The sequence below is a fragment of the Diceros bicornis genome, chromosome 28 (assembly GCF_020826845.1).
Source record: "Diceros bicornis minor isolate mBicDic1 chromosome 28, mDicBic1.mat.cur, whole genome shotgun sequence".
Lineage (NCBI taxonomy): Eukaryota > Metazoa > Chordata > Mammalia > Perissodactyla > Rhinocerotidae > Diceros > Diceros bicornis.
Genome location: NC_080767.1, coordinates 37,039,005 through 37,049,059, shown reverse-complemented (window position 1 = coordinate 37,049,059; position 10,055 = coordinate 37,039,005). Strand labels below are relative to the sequence as shown.

At 58.4% G+C, this 10,055-nt stretch overlaps 1 long non-coding RNA gene across 1 annotated transcript; it reads left to right on the top strand.

Annotated features, from left to right (window-relative positions):
• Positions 1 to 5,477: 5,477 nt before the first annotated feature.
• LOC131393743 (uncharacterized) lies at positions 5,478 to 9,323 on the top strand. The gene is made up of 3 exons (XR_009215961.1): positions 5,478 to 5,737; positions 6,446 to 6,696; positions 8,554 to 9,323. It is a non-coding gene; the product is annotated as an uncharacterized LOC131393743 (long non-coding RNA).
• The last annotated feature ends 732 nt before the right edge of the window (positions 9,324 to 10,055 follow it).

Sequence of the window (10,055 nt, the reverse complement as noted above, 5' to 3'; positions counted from 1 at the left end):
ACTAGGATGGCTAAAATAAAAAATACTGCCAATACCAAGTGCTGACGAGCACGCAGAGCACCTGGAACGCTCATGTATTATGGATGAGAATGCAGAATGGTACGGCTGCTCTGGAAAAGAGTTTGGCAGGTTCTTAAAAAGTTAATCATACTCTTGCCAAATAGCAGCTGTATACTCCTGGGCATTCATCCCAGAGCCAGGAAAACTTAGCTCCATGCAAAGACGTGTGTTCATAGACACAGAGGCACAAATGTTCACAGCGGCTCGATTTGTGACAGCCCAGAAATGGAAACAGCCCAGATGCCCTTCAGTGGGGGAGTGGATAAACGAACTGGGGCATCCACACCACAGCTATTACTCAGCACTGAAAAGGAACAAATTACTGATACACACAACAACCTGGTAGATCGCCAGGCCATGATGCTGCATGGAAAAGGCCCATCTCAACACACGCTGTCTGAGTCCACTTTCTAGAAGACGAAATCACAGTGATGGGGGACAGGCCAGCAGTTGCCAGGGGTTACGAGTGAGGGGAGGACGTGACCACAAAAGGACGGCACGAGGGTGTTTTTTGGGGTGATCAAACTGTTTTGTATCCTGCTTATGGTGGTGGCTACACAAATTTATACATAAGATAAAATTCATAGAACTGTGCTCCAAAAAGAAGTCAATAAAAATGCAATTTAAAGAAAGACGATGTAGGGGCCGGCTGGGTGTAGTGGTTAAGTTCACATGCTCTGCTTCGGCGGCCCGGGATTTGCGGGTTCAGATCCCGGGTATGGACCTACACACCGCTCATCAAGCCACGCTGTGGTGGCATCCCACATACAAAGTAGAGGAAGATGGGCACAGATGTCAGCTCAGGGATAATCTTCCTCAGCAAAAGGAGGAGGATTGGCAACAGGTGTTAGCTCAGGGCTGATCCTCCTCACACACACACAAAAAGACTATGTAGGGCCTCGAGTTCTCAGGTAGCTTCTTCCTGCGACCCACCCAGGCCACAGCTCTCCCCTGTAGCTCTTTTGAGTGGATCAGAAGAAAGCACCACGTCCTGTGTGGAATGCGGCCAGTGCCAGGCCCGCAGCCTGGCCAGTGGAGGGCTGGCTGAACTGCAGCTGCACATGCCCCCTGAGCAGCCCCATTGTGCACACCGATGTCCATGTGGGCCCTGGAACCCCGTCTTTCCTTCTCAGCTTCTATTCTCCCCCCAAGGATGGAGCTTTGACGAGCAGCCCCCGGGGAGCGGGGGTGACTGGGGGGGGGGGTCGGGGGGGCTGCACATTAGCCCTGACCAGCCGGGCTGCGGCCTCCTGCTAACGGCAGAGAGTGCACTCAGGGCTGAGGCTGCAGGCCGGGGCCTTCGGGCCCTGCTGCTTAATGGCTCGCCTGCCAGGGAGAAAGAAGGATGGCCTGTTAGCCAGACACGTAGCCAGGCTCAGACGGACGGAGGGGTGGGGGGACTCACCCCGGTCTGGAAGCCGCCCTCCCTCAGGCCCGAGCGGGTGGGGGTGAGCCGGCGCAGGCGGCAGGACCTGGCTGGAGAGACGGCCTGGCTGGGGCTTGGTTCCGGGCAGGGCCTGTCCCTCAGGGCACCTTCTCCCTCGTTGATGGTGGCTGTTTCACTCCACTTGGCGGGTGGGCTGCGGATGGGCCCGGCCATGCCTGCTCCGCCCCGGGGAGCTGGGAACGACTGGTCCGGGTCCCAGCTCTAACTTTCCGAGCACCTGCTGGGTGCTGGCCCTGGGCTAAGGGGTCCACCAGAGTGGCAGTAATAACAAAGGCACCAATAACAGTAATACGGACAAGAAGTCACGTCTACTGAGCGCGCATGAGGGCCGGGCCTTAGCCTCCCAATGCCCCGCAGGCCGGTCTGCTGCTGCCTGCACTGCACTGTGAGCAGCCTGGGGCTCAGGAAGGTGAGGCTGGCTTGCCCGAGGCCACACAGCCCGGGGCTCCCAACTCACCCTGTTTGCAAAGTGGGAGCTTGACCCCTTGACCCATTGATCCTGCGGGCCCTGTGGACAACTTCAGCCTCTCCAATCCCGTGACTTAACTTTATTGAGCCTCAAGTTTCAACAGAGGTAAAGGGCACTTTCCTTTCTCAAACGTAAAAGAGGCCCCGACTCTCCCCCTAGGCGGTTCTTCAGGATGGGTTCAGGCCCCATCTCCTCCAGGAAGTCTCCTTTGACCCCCTCCAGGCTGGGTCAGAACACCTCTGACAAACAGGATTCTTCACTCTTCCTTGGGAACCAAGAACAAGTTGGTCTCCCCTTCTCTGAAGGTGCAGTATAACATCTGGGACCCCAGCAGCCATTGCTGCTACCCTAACTGGACCAGCTGACATCATGAGGAAGACAGAGGAAAAGAATTGCACAGAAGCCAAGCCCGAACCCTAACAACATCATGAACCTCTAGATCAAACCACGCCTGAAACCCACACCACCTCTCAATTGTTCTATTACAAGAGCCCATAATTCCTATTTTGATTGGATTTTCTGTCTGTTGTAACTGAGAGAGTTCAAACCGATACAAGAATTTGCCAAATGTAGACAGTAGCTATTTCTGGGGGGCAAATAATGAGGGAAATTTCATTCTCCAATGTACATGTTTTATATTGTTTGCAGTTTTACAATGAGCCTGCAGCAAAATCAATGCTGGTGTTTCTCTCTTGAGCAAACATGCTGGCCATGAGCTTGTGGCTTGAAGAACTGCATTTTGGTGGTGTCAGCAATAAAGGAGGAGTGAACTGGGGGGAAAGATGGCGGCTTTGACATGGGGCACGGCAGGCCTCTGTGGAGCCCCCATGTGGGACTCTCAGGGGCTGGTGCTCAGGAGGGAGAAAGTGGAGTGAAGGAGAGTCAAGGCAGAGGCCAGGTGGCCAGGCCGAGGAGGTCACACCCCACAGCTACGGCCTCACTGTCGGTGAAGTAGATGACGCTTCTTCCCCCAGTACACTCCTCTTGGGGGCTGTCACAGCGCCTCAAGTGGCCCCACTGTCGGCACTGACGCCTAAGGCCAGCTGGGAGTGGCAGAACCCACCAAGCCGTGCGTTTCTTGGCAGTGGCCTTCCAGCCACCTCCCGTTAGCACAGGAGGCGGGGACCCCCGGATCCAGTCGACGGGTTGATTCCTCAAGGCCGAGTCGATGCTCCGGGGAGGGGGGTGAACTACAGCAGCAACACGCTTTCACGAGGCTTTTCACTGCTTAGAACGACCCCCCCACAGTCTGCTCCGTCCTCCAAGGGCCTGAGATGTGGGCCAGGCAGCCTCCTGCCTCAGTTTCCCAGAGACAGAAGCTGAGGCACAGAGAGGCCAAGCCACTTGCTCGCAATCACACAGTGAGGCAGAATGTGCTGGAATCTGAACCCAGTCTCCTGCCTCCAGACCTGGTCCCCTTTCTATTGCCTCCTGCTGGTCTTCACAGCAGGGGTGGGGCAGGGAATTGTTCTGGGTGAAAGCCAGCCAATGAGGCCTTGAGAAGATCTAGGCAGGGACTAGGGAGGTGGGGGGTGAAGAGGCTCCTTGAAGGAGGGAGGGGAGGGACCCAGGGAAGGAAGCTTCTTCCCATCCCCCACCATGTCCTTCCCTGTGCCCTAAGCGCCCAGTCTCATGTCTATATGGGTCATCACCTTGAACCCTCAAGCATCCTATTATGACTCATTTTCCAGGCAAGGAAATGGACGTTCAGAGAGGTTAGGTAATTTGCCCAAGGTCACACAGCTAGTTAGGAATGGAGGTCTCTGGCTGGTTGGAGCCCAGAGCCTGTGCAAAGGCCCTGAGGTGGGACCCAGGAATAGGGTGCTAAAAGAACTGTAAGGAAGCCGGCAGGCTGGGGCCAGAAGTGAAGCAGAAGAGGTCCGTCTGAGCTCCATCCAAATCTTACTTTTTCAAGCAAAGGGCTCCAGCTTCCACAGGATGTGGCTTCCTGCTCTGTGGAGCAAGACTCCATCCATCCTGGCCTCGGTTTCCTGTTTGGGGGAGGGGGCGGGGAGGCACAGAGGCCTCTGGAATCAGGAGAAGTAGCAGCAGCTTCAGGGGCAAATTGTTTTTTTTAAAGGCCCAGAAAATGGGAGAAGTCGGTGGGCACGGAGGGGGGGCGCCTGCTCATGGGCGCAGCGGTGTCCGCCCCACCGGGACGCACCTCTCCCGGGGCGACGCAGGCTGGGGTGTCGCTGGGGCCGAAGGGGTGGCAGGGCTGGGCGGGATGCTCGAGCGCCCGTTCTCACGCTCCTTTAGGGCGCAGGGCGGCTGGGCCAGGCCGCGCCTGTCGCCAGGCTGCGGGGACCCGACGCCCTGCGCGCGCGGGCCGGGGCGATCGCCGGGAGCGTGTGGGCAGACGCGCGCGCGCGGAGCCTCCAGAGGAGCCGCAGGGAAGCAAGAAGTGAAAGTGAGCAACCTCTAGTGAAAGAAAAAGACATGCACAGACAGCTCGGGAATTGACGCCGGTGGCGGCGCGCTGGGCACGCGCGGGCGCGCGCACGCGGCGCGCTCCCGGCAGCCAGGCGCGTGCTCGGCGGCCCCCGCGGAGGAAACGCCACCCAGGGCCGTCCCTGGGCTCGCGCGCGTCCCCAGGCCCTGCGGCGACGAGGCTCCCCCTTCCCCTGGGTCCCTCCCGCCCCCGCGTCTTTACGCCCCCGAAGGGCACAGTGCTGGGCACCCAGGGGCGCTCTGCACGTGCACCGACGCGGCCCGGCCAAGACGTGCTGCCGGGTCTGGGCTTTACCTAGCGCCCTGAGGGCCCTTAGCGCTGGAGTCCCTTCGGCCCCTCCCCTCCCCTCCCGTCCGCAGGAACTGTCCCTTCCCAGCGGCTCCCAGGAGCGCCAAGCCCCTGCCCTGGTCGTTGCTCAGGTGACCTTGGCACCAGCCGGTGTCCCAGAGAAGGAACCTCCGAGAGACAGCCCTGGGAGGCCGAGGGCCGCTCGGCTGATGAGAACGGCTCCCGGGCAGCGGCCCTGGGTCCTCGGGAGCCCCCTCCCCCTCTCCTTCCCTTCCCAGAACCAGCTTTTCCAGCTCGGCAGCATAAGCAGGTTTCTGGCGGGTGTGGACTGTTTTCCACCCCGGGGGGCTTGGGTGGGTAGAGTGACGACAGGGAGTCTGGTTGCCCACGTAGCGTTCTGCCGTCCCGCACCCCCGTCCTCCAGAGGCGCCCCGGGGACCCTCAGCTGAAATAAACACGGAAATGAGGCCCCGCCTTAACAAAAAAGGCACAGATGCTCCCAGAATCATCAAGTCGGGCCTTTTGGACAAACATCAGGTGGAAGCCATGAGCAGTATTGCAAGGGTTGCAGAAGTCTCGTGCTCTTGGTGGGTGGGAAACAGCCCCAAAGGACGCAGAGAAGGGCGTGGCTTCCTCCGTGGTGAGCAAATTGGTGGGAGGGTTGGAGGCCCCATCCCAGGTCTTGTCTCAGCGGGTGAGCTCTGGGCTCTGCCCGCAGGGTGTCCCCCACTGAGCCAGGATGCAGAAAGAGAACACCTGGCCCCAGCCCTCTCAGAGCCCCTGGCTAAGGGCAGACAGAGGTAAACCATCAAAATCTGTTGTGGTGAGAGATCCAGAAGTGGCCCGAGCCAGGGAGGCCTCCCAGAGGAGGCGGCATCAGGACGGAGAAGGTGCTTCCCACCATGGCAGGCATGCGGGAGGGCAGGGCGGCCTCAGGAGGCTGCGGACCCCAGAGGTCCCACGTGCCCGGGCTCTGCAGACTGCCAAGTTGCAGACAGCCTGAGCCACGGTCAAAATCAAGGTGAGGATTCCTCAGGGACCTGGGGCTGCCTTTCACTCGACAGATGGAGAATCCGGGGATCTGGGAGGTGCTGCCCAAGCTCACCCTGCTGGCTGGAGCTTGGGCTGGGCGCTGGCACACAGTAAGCGGTAAATAAATGGAACCGTGAGGACCGGAATCCAGGGAGCCAGGTCCATATCCACGGTCCTGCCCTTTCTCCTTTCCTACCAGTCTTTATTGAGTACCTTCCACATGGTGATTAAGACAAACAAGAGCCCGGTAGACACAAGTGTTAAGATAATGGTAGCTGCTGAAAAGTGGGGGGGGACTGGGGGTACGGAGAGAGCATAGTGAGCAAGGGCCTCCCTGAAGAGGGGGCCTCTGAGCTAAAGGAGGAGCAGGGACCAGCCAGAGAGATGTGGGGACAGAGTATGCCAGGCAGAGGGAATGGCATGTGCAAAGGCCCTGGGGCAGGAATATGCCTGGTGTAAGAAGAGCAGAAAGTCAGCCCGCTGTGGCTGGAGCAGAGGGAAGGAGGGGTGTGCAGGCCATGGAGAGGAGTTTGGGTTTGATTTCAAGTGCATACCTCCCACGTGACTGGTGTGGAGTGGGCAAGGGCGGTGCTGTGGGAGAATCCCCGCCCTGACTGCAGCGAGGCAGAGAAGCTGCCCCAGGATGAGCACTTGGACTGAATGTCTGCTCTTCATCCCCCGACTCCTTTGGCTGCAGCATTTTCTGGGAGGAGCCCCATAGCCAGGAGGGAGGGGTGTAGTCACCCGCTCAGGGCCTTCACAGCGACTCCTAAACCCCGTGTCCTCTGGATCACCCTGGTCTGCCGCCACCGGAGGAAGCTCATCCCCATCGGCGTTGTCGGCAGCATCGCGTGGTGCCGGGTACCATTGACTGCACGCTCACTGGGTACCAGGTGCTGGGCCAGGCCCTTTGCATGTGTGTCTGCAAGCTCGGTGCCCACTTTACAGGTGAGAAGACCGAGAGGGGCAAAGGCATCCAGCCGAGGCTGCACGCTGGGTGTGCCCTGGGTCGGGTTCAGGCTCTGAGGAGTGTCCGGGCCCTGAGTGCAGCTGGCCGGATTGTCGGAGCGGAAGCCCAGCTGGAGCCGGAGTCTTGGTGGGGGCGCTTGTAGGGGCTGGAGGGGTGGGACGGGGGCTGGAGGGTGCACGAAGCAGACAGGCAGGCAGCCGGTCAAGCGGAGAGAGCAAACGTGAGAGAAGGGTAGTCGACTCCTCCAACCTTGAGCAAGAAGTAGCGTGCACAAGGTGCACACACACACACCTACGCACACACAGGCACACACTGGCATACGAGAATGCATGCACAGACGCAGCACCGAGTACCGGCACACGCGTGCATGACACACATGCAGGCACTGCATGCATCGTGCACACGTGCACACACCATATACACGTGCATACCTGCACACATGCACGTGAACGCACCACACTCACATGTGAGCTCACATGTATGCACACATGAGTACACCTCGGTGCACGTGCACACAAACACAATGCACGCTCACAGAACCTCATCACACACCATCTGCACGCTTCTCTCCTTAGCGATTATCACGGTGCGTTCATTCATGCAACAAACATATGTTGAGCCGTTTTCGGTGCCTGGCCAGGGGGCGGGTGGGCACTGCAGACCCAGCCAAGAGGACCCACGGTCTCAGCCCGGCTTTCCCAGAGCTCACAGTCTAGGCTGGGAGAAAGCAGACTAAAATCTTTAAGGCCATTTGTCACGGGGGCCTGGAGGAGAAGCACAGGGAGCTGTGGGGTCTGGAGAGCGGGCTGCGGGGACTTCCCAGAGGAGGTGTGTTTCCATGAGTGAGGGGACCGGGGTTTGCTCAAATGACAAGTCAGGAAGGGAGAGGCTAGTGTGACGGGTGCAGGAGGCCCAGACAGGCCTGAAGGGTGTGGCATGGGGGGTCTGCTGACCCAGTCTCAGGCCCAGGAGTGTCCACACCCCGACTCCCTTCCCCGCATTGTGAGCTCCAAGGGTGGAGCCTCAGCTGTCTCCTCTCTGTGCCCCCCACCCCCCAGCACCCAGCACAGATGGGTGCCCTGTCCCTTAGAGACAGGATTCTGGTCTGTGTCACAGCTAGGGGGAGGAGGGGAGAGCCTCAGAGTGGCCACGGCCCCCTCCCTTCCTCCTTCCCTCCCTTCCCCGCCTTTCCCTCATGCCCTCTTTTCCCCCCTCCGCCCCCTCCCTCTCCCCCTCCTCTCTTTTTCTGTCACACGCAGCCCTCAGTTTCCCTGTGTGGGCAATGGGTGGGTACCAGCACTGTCCTCACAGAGCTGGGAGGTGAGTTGATGGGAGACTGGGCTTCACAGAGCGGTCATGAGCCCCTCCCCTTTCTTCTAGGCAAAGATCAGCCCCCCGGGGAGCCTTGTGCCCAGCATGTGGCAACAAGCCCCCACATATCCTACCCTGCACCCTATTGTGCCCCCCATCTCATACCACACACACACACACACATCTCTCCTGCCACACAGACACCCAACATCCCCCACACCCCCTACTACATCTCGCATACACCCTCACCCCCCCACACACATACAACCCCACAAACTCCCACACCCTGCCCCCCACGTATACACTCCACGCCACGTTACCCTACACCACTCCCACACACACAGACACACGCTTGGCCCCCTGGGGCAGCCCAGCCCGTCTCAGCCTCCGCCCAGCCGAACTCCTCCTCAAGTCCTGGGCAGGGGGCAGTGGCGCGTGCCGGCCCCCGGACCCCCCGCCCCCGCCCCCGCCCCTGGCTGCAGGGCTCTGCTCGCGGTCCCGAGATGCTCTCTCCTTTTCCTCAGGCGCTTCTCTGAAGGATGGAAAAATCGATGCCCACAGAAGAGCCGGCGCAGGGAAGGTACGGACAGCGCTGGGGAGAAGACCAAGGGCAGGAGGGAATCAGGCGCCTGGGGTCCCTCTGGCCGCCTGTGGCGCTGACCGTTCCCCATCTCCCAGAACAAACTCAGAGGCGGGCGTGGTCAGCCCAGGAGTCAGCGGTGTCCTTTTGTTTTTTAATATTTTGTTCTGATTACGAAAGCTATATATGTTCATTGTAGAAAACAAAAATCACCAGATCCACGCCAGAGGTACCCTGTTAATGTGCAGAGTAAATCCTTCCAGCCTTTTTCCTCTGCACCTCGAATGCAGCTTTTATTTTTGCAAACATAGGACGTGCTCAGCTGCTTTTTTCTTCCAACACTGTGCCACCAACATCCTGTGCCATTTCCTGGCGCGGCATCATTGTATCGGATGGCTGCGCCCTGAGTCGTCCTGGTGGACGGTGGAGGCGCCGCCCAGGGCTTGGGGTCAGAATCTCAGCCCCTTGGCTGTGTGACCTCAGGCAGGTGGCCTACACCCTATGACCTCTCCAGTCCTCCTCTGTGTGGTGGGGCTGCGGATACCTGCCTTACAGCCCGGTGGTGAGAACTGCAGGAGAAAAGAGGCAGGAAGCACTCATTCCATGCAGAGCACATGGAAAGCATTCCGTCAGCTGTGGGTATTATTATTTTTCATCTTCATTGTGTTATGCAGCTAAACCATCATTCTTTAGCCAATCCTCTATGATTGAACATTCAGGTTGTTTATTTAATTTCCCTTAAAAAAGAAGGCTTCAGTGAATATCCTTGCCACGAAATCTTTGACAAATCCTCCGTGATTAATTTTGAGTAATTTCTAGGAGGAAAGTTATGCACCTTGGGAAAGGTGTGCAGGTTTTAGGACTGGGTTGTTCTACACACCGCCACCCTGCCCTCCAGAAATGTTCCGGGGACACTCTGTGAGTTTCCTGGGCCACCATAACAAACCACCGCAAACGTGATGGCTAAAACAACAGAAATGTCTTCTCTCACAGCTCGGGAGGCTCGAAACCCAAAATTAGGTGTCGGCAGGGCCACACTCCCCCTGAGGACTCTGGGGGAGAGTCCTTGGTTGCCTCTTCCAGCTTACGTCTGCAGCCCGCACTCCTTGGTTTGTAGCCCCATCATCCAGTCTCTGGCTCTGGGGTCACGTTCTCTCCTCCCATGTCTGTCTTCTCCCCTGTGTGTCTCTTACAAGGACACTGTTGTATAATCCAGGATGGTTTCCTCATCTCAAGACCCTTGATTCAATTACATTGGCACCCTTTTTCCAAACAAGGTCCCATTCATGGGTGCTGGGGGTTGGGACATGGTCATATCTTCTGGGGGCTACCATTCAACCCACCACACACTGCTGCCAAGGAAAGAGGGTCGTGTTGAATTCTTTCTTCCCTCACCACACAGGAGGGTCTCATCTTTTGAAATGTTTGGCCAATTTGATGAGGTAG